Genomic DNA, 15,097 nt, shown 5'->3' with positions numbered 1-15,097 from the left:
TTCATCCGAGGTGGAAGCTTCGGAAGAACCATCACGGCGCTGACACGTACCCTCCACCAGCTCAGAGACACATGCCTCGGTGGGGCACAGGTGTAGATTAAACTCAGGCTCACTTTCTGGGGAACACCTCACTGACACGTCCCCGTAGTAGTCGGAGACAGGGACAGCCCAGGTCTCCGGCACTCGGAGGGCTGCTGGAGACCAGCCACCTCACCCAGTCCAATTCAGATGATGAGCCTGTGGAAGTGGCCGCCAAATCTATGCTGGAGACACAATGACAGCGGAACATCAGACAGAGATTTGGCAGTTACTTAGCAGACTAGAGCGAACAATGGAGCAGTCCGTCCGCGCCTGTCTGATGTTGTGGCTCCGACATGTGAGGTTGCCATGGGAAGGCTGGCGACCACCATAGAGACCTTGGTCCAGCAGGTCTTGCCGGATTTGCACTTGACCCAGCACTCCATGGCCACACAGCCCCTGGTGTGCATCATCAGGATGTAGGTGACATGGGAATGAGACATCTTGACCCCCCCTCCAGGTGCACCATCTCCTGTAGGAGTCAGGGCACCCACAGGGAGGATGAGCTTCAGCCCGACACCCTGGGGGTCTCCTCTCAGAACACCCCAAGGGTGTGCAGCCGCTCACAGCCGCCTCTGCCTGTTACCCAATCCACTCCAGCTTCTCAGGCCACCACGGTCGCTTCAGCCCCTGAGCAGGTGACCCTTATCAGGCCGGGGCCCTCCAAGCCACGGGCCACCAGAGGATGTCCGCCAAGGTCATCACAGACATCAGGACGAAGCAGGCAGAAGGCTGCCTCTACCTCTGCTGTGGATGTCGGGGTTGCACCCAGGCGTAGCGCTAGAATTAGGAAAGTTAAGAAAAATTGATGTCACTTTTGGGCCACGGGTGTGCCAGACATGTAAATGTACTTTTGTGAATACATTTGATGGTTATGTGAATGTTCCTGTCAAGTGAAGGTGTGGTGATTTTGTACTTTGGAATCCTCTTATTTCAAGGTTTAACCTTCTACCCACTCAGTGAAAGTGTCCCACTGTGAGACTCTCATTCCTGTGACGACGTCCTCAGTTGAACTAGTCTCCGCACCCTTGTGTGATGTCAGGGAGATGTGTTTAAATCTTTATTGGAAGTGTGTGATGTAGCGTTTCTAACCCTTCTTCCTCAGGGAACACCTTTAAGTGAGGGCAGCTCATCAGCATTGATATTCTAGTGGTATTTGTGTTTCCTCAGTGTTGTAGCAGAAGAAAAGGCACGCACGGGAGGAGGAGATCCCTAGGCTTGTCCACATCTCAGTCACAGCAGTGTTTGCATCATTAGATGGCGGTGAAGGCTTCAAATCTTCTCTTGCATCACTCTTGTTCCTAAGTGGACTCTCAGTTCCCAGAGTGAGCTCACTCACAGGGCACCATGGACAAAGCAAAGATCATGGCCTGGCGATTCATGAGGCCAGAACGCACAAGTGTGAATGCGGGACCCATTCTCGCTGCAAGTGGGTTGACATCCCCTGAGTTGAAAGTAAATGGCATTGAGGGCTGGGAGAGATGGGGCTACATTCCCTCACTTGACTTTACTCTTCCTGGAACCTGTCAGCGATTAATGTATCACAGGAACATCTCCACTGTCTTCCTTCCTCCATGGTGAGGTCACGCTCAAACTGACCCTTAACAGCCTCCTGAGGTTCCTGGACCTCCGGATCTTCATCCTTCAATAGGCTCTCATCCTCCTCCAGGCCATCCTCTGGCAGGGGGTCACCTCTTTGCATTGCCAGATTGTGAAGGGCACAACACACTGCGATGATGCGGGAAACCCTATCGAGGGTGTATTGTAGTGAGTCACCTGAGCGGTCCAAGAATCTGAAACGCATCTTCAGAAGCTCCATGATCTGCTCTATAAGGGAGTGTGTGGAGCTGTGAGCAGCGTTGTACCTCTCCTGGCTCTGACTCTGAATGACTCTGAGGGCGACTCACTGGTGTTATCAGCCAGCATTTCAGTGGGTGACCTTTATCCCCAAGCAGCCATCCCTGCAAACGTAATGACCCCTCGAAAATCTCAGGCACCTGGGAGTGACTCAGGATGTAGGAGTCATGGCAACTCCCAGGGTACCGTGCACAAACGTGCAGTATGTGCTTCTAGTGATCACACACCAGTTGTAAAATGATGGAGTGATAGCCCTTGCAATTTATAAACATTAGGGGCTGCTGCCATGGAGCCCGTATAGCCACATGGGTGCAGTCTATTGTACCCTGCACTCTTGGGAAGCCTGAGATGGCGGCGAAGCTGATGACTCTCACAGCCTGGCTATCTTCATCCAGAGCAAACCTGAGATAATGATGGGCCTTCCTGTAAAGGGCTTCTGTGACCTCCTTTATGCGGCGATGTGTTGCGGATTGAAAATCTGCCACATAGGTCACCTACTGTTCCTTGGAAAGAACCAGAGGCCAAGAAATTGAGTGCTTGGTCACCTTCAAAGCCACTGGCAGGGGATACCCTCCAACTCCATCTGGCATCAGGTCTTCACGAAGGATGTGGCATATGTTGATATACCAGATCTCTGGATAAGCGCAGACATGCCCGGCATTGCCTGTCACTCATTTGTAAATACAAGGCTCTCGGATGATAAACCCTAGGTCTGGAGAATCACCCCCATTGCCTGGGTCTCTCCTCCTGATACACCTGTTCATGCTGTGGCTCTGCTGTACCATGTCCCTCCTTCTGGAGCTGCGTGCAGAGTCACCTCTCCCTCCTTCGCCTCCTCCATTGCATTAGGACCCTGACAAAGGTAGCATTGAGTCCTGGGTCCATATCTGCTTTTGTCTTCTCTCTGAAAGAAACATTGAAGACATTAATGATTCAAGGGGCAAGAAAGTGAAGTTCAGAAGATGACACATTTGGAAACTGTAAGGGTCCATAGTTTTTTCTGCCCTACTTGCCTGGTGGTTGATGCTGCCTTGTCCCTGAGACATTAGCACACACGTCATGGTGACCAAGATGGCATCGCAGATATGCAACATCTTGAACCCTGTGTGGGATGCTAAAGTTTAATTGGGGTGAGTGACCAAACCTAGCTCTGTGCTCCAGTCTCTGATGTGACATATTAATGACCAATCAGTTGCTCATGGTCAATGAGTGGACATCCTTTTGCCCATTAGAACTGTCACATCTGGTGAACATGTGACAGGCCTTCATTGATAGAATGCCATATATGATACAGCTGTGCCTCCTTCACTATTGCCTGCATTCCCAAATTCTACGTTCCTATGTGTTACTTTTGAGATGCAGTGACTGTGATGTGAAGCCACCCATTTCTGAGTACCCCTTTAACAGTGCTAATGAAGCTAATGGCTTTAAGCAGCTTTCATCGGGATGGGAAAATTCCAGCCAGAGTCTCTAAAAACAAAAATTGAAAGGGCTGAATTTTGTGTTTTCCACAATTGTGCCTGATCCCGCAACCACACCCACCCACCCACCCCTGCACTTCAGCTCATCACTGCCTCCCCCTCCTTTACCAATACCGCTGATACCTGTCAAGGGGGTGAGACAACAACCTCCTGCCCAATTTTCCTGCCTTGTCTGCATGGGTCACACTAGTTTGCTGGTGGGACCGATGCAAAAATTCAGGCCTGAAATCTCCGACGTTTATGTGTTGTTAATCTGAACAATGTTTTGGAAAACAAGACAGGGGGTGTCACTCTGCTTCCCATTCAAGCACACAGCACACTAATGCCATCCCTGAAAATCAGCTTTTTTCCTGAGAAACTATTGATGAATGGACATTGATCCCAATAGCTTTGCCTATTTTTGCAAAAAAAGAAAGGGAATAAATATTAATAGATAAATGCTTTGTTATGCTTTTGGACATCCTTTACGTTTTCTTTTAATTCTTGTTCTTTTTGACTTCTGCTTCTCAGAATACTCTGACAGAAGATCCCTAGCTTCCCATATCCCAGAGTGTGTATTCATTGGTCCTGTTAACTTATTGAAATTGTTATCATACCCGGCTAATGAACAGAGAACCCTTGTTGCATTATCTCAGCTGCCAGTTCTATGTCGTACCATATGATGCGACTTCCCAATTTATTGTGTAAAACTGAGGTAAGATTTCTGTCAGTGAAGCTGGTTTTCAAACACTTCTGTGCGGTGATGGAATTAGCAAAGTCATCAAGCTGAATAAATGCTATGGGGAATTTTTATTTACCACATCCTTAATTCCTTTGTCCACAATTTTAACTGAGATGTTAACCTAGCCACTTAACTGACCTTTCTTAAATTCGCAGACTGAGGGATGTCATAAGAACAAGTTATGTTTTCAATCTCTGAGTTTTCTGGCCAGCTGCCCACTCAAAATGGATGAAAAATGTTAGCTGGTGAGTGAGGAACTTCTTTCTTTATTCTTTCATGGGATGTGGGCGTCACTGGCAAGGCCAGCATTTGTTACCCATCCCTAATTGCCCTTGAACTGCGTGGCTTGCCACACCATTTCAGAGGGCAGTTTAGGGTCAACCACATTGTAGTGGGTCTGGAGTCAAGCCTGTAGGTAAGGATGGCTGATTTCCTTCCTTAAAGAACATGTGTGAACCAGATGGATTTTTAATGACAAACAGCAATAGCTTCATAGTTACCAAGATTAACTTTTCAGTTCAAGATTATTAATTGAATTTAAATTCCACCAGCTGCCATGATAGGATTTGAACCCTCACCCCTAAACATTAGGCTGGGCCTTCTGGGCTATTAAATCCCATGATATTACCACTACACCACCATCTCCCCTCTGGAGAGCAGAGGCTGTAATCTGGTGCTCATGGAAGGCTTGACAGTTAAGTCACAGGGAGGTGGCTTCAGAAGAGTCACAGGAAGGAAAGGAATGCAACTTGGGCAGCTCAGGAAGGCCTTGACTTTCCTGGTGGGGCCTGGAGGAGTATTCTGTCCCTACTGGTTGGATCCATAAAATAAGGTATTACAATTACCTTGGAGCATCTCTTCTGTCTGCACACCGGCTGAAACCTGACAGAAAAACCACAGCACCCTTCCCATACATGCAGGCCCTGGGTAAAATGCAACCAGGATTCTTTAACATACTGTGGCCTTGAGGTACATAAATGCATAAGGCCCTCACCTACTATAGGTAGACCCTTGATCTGTATGCAGGTTAAAATGGGATATAATGTGAAAGGGTTGAGTTTCAAGCTTGGTCTAGAGTTTCCGCTGGGCGCAATTCACTTGAAATTGACATTGGCATAAAAGGGCAAGGAATTTGAAGCACAGGTTTCATTGAATATAAATCAAGTTTTCATGATCTTTGACGCTGGTTTAAAAAACACTGCGCTGGCAGCTGGCCCCCAAAACTGGTCATGCGCCCAATTGAAATCATGAGCATGACAAAGTTCTGTCAATTGTGCCCTTTTGTATACATTCAGCGAGGCTGTTCATTATGGTATTTTTGAGGTGCAAAGGCTTTGACTTCGAAGTTTATAAATATTAAAAACTATTTGATTTACTAAGAAACTGACTAGCGTGCATCAGTGAAAGTGATTAATGGTTTAACATAGTTTTCTTATAGTCATTTTCAATGATTGAAAATCAGGCTACTCACAGACGATGGGCCAATAACAATGCTTATTTTTGTGATAAACCCAATTTTAGCTGTATAAAACTGCACCAGGTTGCCACTGTCAAATATATCGATGAATATTTTTTTTTAAGGGAAAAAGAAACAATTGCTTTCTATTACGCGGCATGGCACTTGGTTCATGGAAAATTTTATGATTATGCAAATAACTTTGAGCAGAAACTTGAACCATGACTTCATTTCACTTCAGAAAGCCAGGGCAATTTCAGACGTAGTTTGAACCCAGATTGCCGACTGCAGCCAAAGTGGAAACTCTATCCCCTTGTTTCTAACTGTCCACTTGTCCGCTTTATGTTGGGAAGAGTAAGGTTAAATTTGAACCGCACATCTCTGACAATGCGTAGAATGGCACCAAGATGGAAAGTATTTGTTAATTGGCATTCACATTCTTACCTCCGCTTGAACATTGCACTGGTAGCTGGTCCCACTCACAAAACTGGTCACGCTCCCAATTGAAATGAAAGGATTTAGCTCAAGAAGAGGTAAGAATGTGAATAACAATTAACAAATATTTTCCAAATTTCCCACAATAGTTTGGTTGGTAAGCGTGCCAGCCAGTCTGTGCAACGGAGCTCATTTACAGAGCATGAAAACTCCAGCTTTGACCTCAGCCGGAGCTGAATTCGCTCATTAACATCTGTGCCTGGGATTAAGAAGCAAAAATTAGCCTGATCACTACTTTAGAAAAGTCTTCCATCAACCTCAGTCCACTAAGTTATCAAACATAATTTTTATTAAATCTTCTCAAAGCCTTGGCATCAAATCAGATTTCAGATGAGACTTGACAGCAAGTTTATTAAATTCTCTTTATCCAGCAGGGAACAAACCACATAATGCTTCATGTGAGCGCTTTGAACTCATGCAACTAATTATTTTTGGTTAGCACTTCCATATCAATTCTTGGATTCCTCTTTATACATTAAATTTAAAGAAGATGTGCTAAGACATTGCAAGTGTACTCTCTCTGCATGTGTAGATACACTGTTGCCCACTATTCACCAGAAGTATGTATAAATATATATTTCAATCATTCACCATGTGTAGATATACATTCTCTAATGCTCTCCAGCTGCATGTGTAGATATGCATCCATCCATTTTTGTTGTTGTGAACAGCAGTACTTCTCAAGTTGTGGGGTACACCAGGGAATTAAAATATTTAACCAGTAGCTCCTGTGAGCCTGCAGATGGAAGGGTGAGTTAAACCGAGTAATACTGGGGGAGGGAGAAACACAGATATTCATTAGCACAAAAGATATTTTTAATTGAGATTTTCAATTTGGCAATATTGAGAGCAAAAGGTTTGCAAGAGGTTTTGGTGTGGCCCATACTGGCAGGGCTAAGGAACAAATGTATACTCAGCAAAGAGAAGGGCCAGGTTGTCAGGATGGAGCTTCGATAAATGTATCGCTAAGCTGCACACTCTGTGGGTCCACAATGGGTTTTTATTGTTGTGGCTAAGATTAGGAACAGCTTGGATCTTTTGATGATTTTCCCTGAAATTTGAGAAGTTGTGGAGTTTGAAGTGTCAGGGACGGGTGATGCAAGGCAACATGTTTACCTGTGCATGGTGCTGGAGAATGATTCCGTCATTCAGATGTGCTTCAAATGGATCACCTTCAACTGGATCACCTTCAAATGGATCACCTTCAACTGGATCACCTTTGACTGGATCACCATGAGCTAGTGGTAGTGTTGCTCAAGTAAATCGATGAAAATAAGCTACAGATTCAATCAATCAAAACCTAAAACATCTACATCCCTGATTACTACCAACTGTCTGGTGAATCTGGGCAAGACATCTATTTTAGTCTCCGCCCAATTTTATGCAAACCTGACTTCAGTGGAATAAAATCAGCAGAGGTATAGAATGGGTAGCTGATCTGACATTACCCTATTGCACAAAGTTAAATTGCCTCCAGTCAGTCTATTCATAACTATCAGTCTGTATGTTCACCTCTGAAATAAAACAACAAAACAATTGATAAGTGGATAAAAGCAAAATGCTGCAGATGCTGGAAATCTGAAACAAAAACATAAAATGCTGGAAAAACTCAGCAGGTCTAACAGCATCTGTGGAGAGAAAGACAGAGTTAATGCTTCGAGTCCTTGTGACTCTCCTTCAGAGCTAATTTTTACTTCTCTTTAGCTCTGAAGAAGAATCATACGGACTCGAATTGATAAGTGGACTTGTCTTACTCAGTTAACCTTAGAGAGAGGCATGCTTGGCATCGTGTGGAACTGTCTGAATGAGCAATAAATCAAGGGCTGTGTTTGCACAATGTGGTGCTAAGTGCTCCTGGTGTTTGGGCTCAATACTGGAAGTGAACAGTTGGAATTTCTTTCCGCCTTTATTTCTTACAGCCATCTGCCCTTTCAGCTGGTCTCTTTGTTTAAGCAACCAAAGTGGGGAGGATGGATACGTACATCACTATCCCAGATGCTGCTTCCTAGTTATGTTGGAGAAAGCTATCGTTGGCCTCTCTGCTTCCCAAGGGTGACTGTGCTGTGCGATTTCAGGTGTCAGTTCCACCTCAGTGGTGGCATTCCTGCTTCTGAGTCAAACTTCATTGCATTATTTAACAAAGATGGGTTTTGATAAACATGTCCACACAGCAGCAAAGCCCTGATGGCAGAAAGCAGCCTGGAGTTACAGGCTATTCACGTCAGAACCGAGGGGCTACCGTGCAAATATATTACTTTAGGACACCAATGACTCAAGCATCTTTGACTGTACAACCATTAAAGTTGATGAATGTCATCTGTGCATTCAGGTTTGGGAAGAGTAAGGTTAAATTCAACCCACATGATTCTGAGTAAACGTATACTGAAAGAGTGCTGCACTGTCACCAATGCTGATTTTCAAATGAGACATTAAACCAAGGCTCTGTCTATGGAGCTATTCAAAGAAGAGCAGGGGAGATCTAGTGCATGTCCTAGTTCTAGCGCATGTCCTAGTGCATGAATCACAAAAGATTAGTATGCAGGTACAGCATGTAATTAGGAAAGCTAATAGAATGTTATAATTTATTGTGAGGGAAATTCATTACTAAAGTAGGGAGGCTATGCTTCAGTCGTACAGGGCATTGGTGAGACCACACCTGGAGTATTGTGTACAGTACTGGTCTCCTTATTTCAAGAAAAATGTAAAAGTGTTAGAAGCATTTCAGAAAAGGTTTACTAGACTAATACCAGGAATGGGCAAGTTGCCTTATGAGGAAAAGCTGGACAGGTTAGGCTTGTATCCACTGGAATTTAGAAGAGTAAGAGGCGACTTAATTGAAATCTTTAAGATCCTGAGTGGTCTTGACAGGGTAGATGTGGAGAGGATGTTTCCTCTTGTAGAAGAATCTAGAACTAGGGGTTACTGTTTAAAAATAAGGGGTCACTCATTTAAGACAGAGATGAGGAGAATTTTATTCTCTCAGAGGGTTGTGTCTTTGGAACTCTCTTCCTCAAAAGGCAGTGGAAGCAGAGTCTTTGAATATTTTTAAGGCAGAGCTAGATAGATTCTTGATTAACAAGGGGGTGACAGGTTATCGGGGGTAAGCAGGAATGTGGGGTTGAGGTTACATTCAGATCAGCCATCCCTTACTCAAAAGCGGAGCAGGCTCAAGGGGTACTCCTGCTCCTAATTCGTGTGTTTGTATGTATGTTCATATGTTCTCCCTGGTATCCTGGCCAATGCTTCTCCCTCAATCAAAATGACAAAGGAACAGATTATCTGGTCATTGCAAATTGGTTTCCATGTTTACTACATTACAAAATTAACCGTAATTGATAAGTGCTTCAATGGCTGTAAAGTGGGTTGATCTGAGGTCATGATAGGTGCTATATTAATGTAATCTTTGTTTTTCTTGTTGGCTGACCTGCAGACAATTTGTACCACAGGGCCAGCTGCTGGTGGCCACAACAGGTCACATCTTTTATACCACAACTACATCGGCAATCAGGAACCGAAAACTGAAACTGAAACCAGCATCCGGCATTGACCTGGGCACCAGAAACAACAGTGGCAAACTCAGTCCTGTTGACCCTGCAAAGTCCTCCTTTCCAACATTTGGGGGCTTGTGCCAACATTGGGAGAGCTGTCCCACAAACTAGTTAAGCACAAGCCTGACATAGTCATCCTCATGGAATCATACCTTACATGTCATGTCCCAGACCCCAGCATCACCTCCCTGGATATGTCCTGTCCCACCGGCAGGACAGACCCAGCAGTGGTGGCGGGACAGTGGTATACAGTCAGGAGGGAGTTGCCCTGGGAGTCCTCAACGTCGACTCCAGACCCCATGAAGTCTCCTGGCATCATGTCAAATATGGGCAAGGAAACCTCTTTCCGATTACCATGTACCACCCCCCATCAGCTGATGAATCAGTGCTCCTCAATGTTGAACACCATTTGGAGGAAGCACTGAGGGTGGCAAGGGCACAGAATGTACTCTGGGTCAGGGACTTCAATATCCATCACCAAGAGTGGCTCTTTAACATCACTACAGACCAAGCTGGTCAAGTCCTAAAGGACATAGCTGCTTGTCTGTGTCTGCGGCAGGTGGTGAGGGAACCAACAAGGAAAAACATGCTTGACCTCAGCCTCATCAACCTGCCTGACCCAGATGCATCTGTCCATGACAGTATCGGTAGGAGTGACCACCGCACAGTCCTTGTGGAGACGAGGCCCTGTCTTCACTTTGAGGGTACCCTACATTGTGTTGTGTGGCACTATAGCCATGCTAAATGGGATAGATTTTGAACAGATCTAGTAACTTAAGACTGGGCAATTATGAGGTGCCACGGGCCATCAGCAGCAGCAGAATTGTACTTAACCACAATCTGTAACGTCATGGCCTCGCATATCCCCCACTCTACCATTACCACCAAGCCAGGGAATCAACACTGATTCAATGAAGAGTGCAGGAGGGCATACCAGGAGCAGCACCAGGCATACCTAAAAATGAGATGTCAACCTGATGAAGCTACAACACAGGACTTATTGCATGCCAAACAGCATAAGCAGCAAACGATAGACAGAGCTAAGTAATCCCGCAACCAACAAATTAGATCTAAGCTGTGCAGTCCTGCCACATCCAGTCATGAATGGTGGTGAACAACTAAACAACTCACTGGAGGAGGAGGCTCCATAAATATCCTCATCCTCAATGATGGGGGAGCCCAGCACATCAGTGCAACAGATAAGGCTGAAGCGTTTGCAACTATCTTCAGTCAGAAGTGCCAAGTGGATGATACGTCTCACCTCCTCTGGAAGTCTGCAACATATCAAGAAATGGCTGAAGACAGTGGATACTGCAAAACAATGGGTTCTGAAATATTCCAGCAATAGTACTGAAGGCTTGTGCTGTAGAACTTGCCATGCCCCTAGCCAAGCTGTTCCAGTACAGCTACAACACTGGCATCTACCTGGCTATGTATCTCCTGTATACAAAAACCAGGACAAATCCAAAATGGTCAATTACCATCCCATCAGTCTACTCTCAATCATCAATAAAGTGATGAAAGAGGTCATCAACAGTGCTATCAAGCAGCATTTGCACAGCAATAACCTGCTCACTGACACTTGGTTTGGGCTCCACCAGGGCCGCTCAGCTCCTGACCCCATTACAGCCTTCGCTCAAACATTGATAAAAGAGCTGAACTTCCGAGGTGAGGTGAGAGTGACTGCCCTTGACATCAAGGGAGCATTTGACCGAGTGTGGCATCAAGGAGCCCTAGCAAAACAGGAATCAATGGGAATTAGGGGGAAAAGTCTTCACTGATTGGAGTCATACCTAGCACAAAGGAAGATGGCTGCGATTGTTGGAGGTCAATCATCTCACTTCCAGGACATCACTGCAGGGTAGTGTCCCAGGCCCAACCATCTTCAGCTGCTTCATCAATGACTTTCCCCCCATCATAGGGTCAGAAGTGGATATGTTCGTTGATGATTGCACAATGCTCAGCACCATTCGCGAGTCCTCAGATACTGAAGTAGTCCATGTCAAAATGCAGCAAGACCTGGACAGTATCCAGGCATGGGTTGACAAGTGGCAAGTAACATGTGCACCTCACAAATGCCAGGCAATGACCATCTCCAACAAGAGAGAATCTAACTATTGCCCCTTGATGTTCAATGGGCATTACAATCACTGAATCCCCAACTATCAACATCCTGGGGGTTACCATTGACCAGAAACTGAACTGGACTCGCCGTATAAATACTGTAGCTACAAGAACAGGTCAGAGACTAGAAATCATGCAGGGAGTAACTCACCTCCTGTCTCCCCAAAGCCTGTCCACCATCTGCAAGACACAAGTTAGGAGTGTGATGGAATTCTCTCCACTTGTCTGGATCAGTGCAGCTCCAACAACACGCATGAAGCTTGACACCGTCCAGGACAAAGCAGCACACTTGATTGGCACCCCATCCACAAATATTAACTCCCTCCACAACCAATACACAGTCGCAGCAGTGCGTACCATCTACAAGATGCACTGCAGGAATTCACCAAGACTCCTTAGACAGCATTTTCCAAATGATTAATGTGGTGTATGAATTTCTGTACTAGTGTGACGCTAGGTATGTAGGCCCTACATCCCAAAGACTGGTGAATTGTATCATAACAGCATGTCCTTTCCGCTGTTCCCAGCCAGCAAGGTACGAACCATACCCAACCAGCCCGTGCGTGCAAAGCTCAGAACACAGTGTCCAACATTAGATATGATTCTGCAATTGGACAACATTTGCCAAATAATCATCAGTGTGCTAAGAATTATGCTGGCAATCAATTTAAGATTGTCAGTCGGGCTTACAGTGTGGTGTATTTGTGTGTACAGGAAGCTGCATATATTAATACACAGGGCCCTGTTTTTTGCAGACAGAAAGAACATGTACACCCATTGCGCCTGTTTCAGCTAAACAAAATAAGTGACAGCCATTCGCTGACTCATTCCTTAGGGCAATGTCTTGACCAATCAGAATCAATCTGCCTGGTTTAAATTTCAAACAATGGTTGGCAATTAACTGTCAGTCACAATCAACTGGTGCATTCTCCATGGCAATGCCTCTACTAATCAGAGTCCACTTGCCAACCAATCAGCACTCTTTTCTCACAAAGTATAAATATGCTGTTTCCCCTGACATTGGTGTTTTCTTGCGAATTATCCTGACTACTGCAAGATGAAAAGCTTCAACAAAAAAAATCTCATTTCTGAGCAATACTTAAGTTCTGTACTACCATACAACTATTTGAAAATTATTCTAATAACCTGATCTGACACGATTTCATGCCGTGTCATCAGATGCATGCGTTATGGTTTGGTTTTGACATGGCAACTGTCGTGTTGATATAATGATATAAAGGCATAAGGGATTGGGTAAACATGTTGTGGGTTCATTTATTAAGACTAGGCACATGAGAACTGATATACGTGGATGGAAAACTTGCAGGCATCAGCAACAGAACTGTGTGTGTGTGTACGCTCTGTTCAAAAAGCAAAAGTGAAACTAAGACTGGCTTGCATGACACACTTCCCTTCTAGTGATGTCATGCTGCTATCCCTTAAAGGCATATTACAACAGCAACTAGGAATTCCCAGCATAGGCTTTGCTGTGGGAACAATATCGAGGCCAGTATCTCATTCATCTGTGGGTTTCATATTTGATATTCATACAATATATCTTTTCTAAAAACAACCTTTTTTAGACTCTAAAGCATCATTAGTCTGCCTGTGACTTCAGTGAAAAGGTTGAATGGGAACCATGTGGAAAGTTGGTGTGAGGAGCTGTGGCAGATCATTAGGCAACAATGTACTGGTTACATTGAAGGCCTATATATGATCTGTTACTAATTCCTGTATGGAATAATCACCGTTGGTCTCACCTAAGCTGCTTAGTGAGGTGGCTCCACTATGGGGAGGGTGGATATGAGATTGTTCTTTCCATGATATAAAGTTCTTGCTGCACCAATGCATGACAAAACAATTTAGATGTGTTGCTGTCTGTGCTGATAGCTTGGCCTTGCTGAACCCTGGGACTTCATTTTCAAAAAACAATGAGTCAGTGTTTTTGAGCAGTTTGTGTAATTATGGTTTGTTAATCTTTTCCTTAGCAAGGCCCTAGGGAGCTCTCTTAAAGTTTATGTGATTGTATGCTTTAGATTCAAACTTCATTCCTGCTAATCTTCAGCTCCGGAAATAAATTGAAGATGCTTTTTGCATGTAAACATGGGGGCTATGGCTGGTGATACCCATATAATGGAACCTCTCCATTTTCAGCATAGTGTATGAATCACATTTCAAAGGTCTGTGCACTCTATAAGTTTGTGAAATGCCTGGTGTGTATGTACAATGTTGTAATCAGGACACACAAAGGTACATTTTCAGCAATGGTGTGAGAAATAAGAGGCGAACAGCTTAACCCATGATATTCCTGTGATGGTTATGGGGAGGTGGGAGGGTGCTTGGGGTGCAGTGCTGCAAGATCACCTGCTAAACTGCTGATCAATGTACACTTCTGGGCAAGAAATTGCAAGGATAAAACAGTAAACAGATCTAAAAATATCGCAATGTGTCAGCTACAGAAATATTCCCCGTCTGTCGATTATAAATAATAAAGCCATTGTTTCAATTATTAAAATATCGGTATTAACTGCCGAGCATGTTCTAAACACATGTAAATAAATTATAACTGGCATGCTGTTAATGTCAAATAATACATTTAGTTAGTTTGTGTTATTTATGCTCCAATTATCTGAGCTAATTTGAAAGCTAAAACAACAGGCAAATTTTAATATTTGCTAAACTATTGTTATCTTGTGATAGGTACAGTCTGTTCCTTTCAAGCTGGATTGCTCATCAGTAATACATAGTGATTTTGAAATAACAGTAGAACATATGAAACAGGAGGGAGTCTCTAAAAAGATAAAAAGAAAACGAATTGAACAATTAAGAGACTGGATTTGTTCACGTTTTAGGTGAAATGGCAGATGCGCCAGAACTGCTCTGCTCTTCTCCGATTAATCATAGGACCTTTAACGCCCACCCGAGAGGGCAAACTGTTTAATGTCTCACCAGAAAGATGGCATCAGCAACAATGCAGCACTCCCTAACTACCACACTGGAATGTCAGCCTGGATTTTCTGCTCAAGTCGAACAGGAATCCACAGTAAATTAAATCTCGCGTTTGTTTCTGGGCTTCGATGACCCCATAGCATTATTTGATGAAGAGCAAAGAGGTTCCCCTGATGTCCCTGCAAATATTATTCCCTCAGTCAGCACCACCATAAACAGATCAACCACTCATTCATTCATTTGTTATTTGTGAAATTTCGCTGTTTGTGAAAATTGGGCTGCCTGTTTTGCCTAAATAACAATGGCTATTGTATTTTTTAAAAAGCAATCTTTTGGTGGTGAAGCATTTTGGAACCTCCTGAAGATTATGTGATATGGTGCTTTATAA

The 15,097-nt window shown here is 44.3% G+C and overlaps 1 protein-coding gene and 1 pseudogene across 1 annotated transcript in view; one reads left to right on the top strand and one right to left on the bottom strand.

Annotated features, from left to right (window-relative positions):
* LOC144684600 (polypeptide N-acetylgalactosaminyltransferase 17-like) overlaps positions 1–15,097 on the top strand; it is a 500,196-nt gene that overhangs the window by 375,539 nt on the left and 109,560 nt on the right. The window lies entirely within an intron of this gene.
* Positions 8,247–8,470, bottom strand: LOC144685124 (small nucleolar RNA SNORA53; annotated as a pseudogene).

The sequence above is a fragment of the Cetorhinus maximus genome, chromosome 9 (assembly GCF_964194155.1).
Source record: "Cetorhinus maximus chromosome 9, sCetMax3.hap1.1, whole genome shotgun sequence".
Taxonomy (NCBI): Eukaryota; Metazoa; Chordata; class Chondrichthyes; order Lamniformes; family Cetorhinidae; genus Cetorhinus; species Cetorhinus maximus.
The sequence above is the reverse complement of the archived record's forward strand: the minus strand, read 5'-3'. Positions and strand labels throughout refer to the sequence as shown.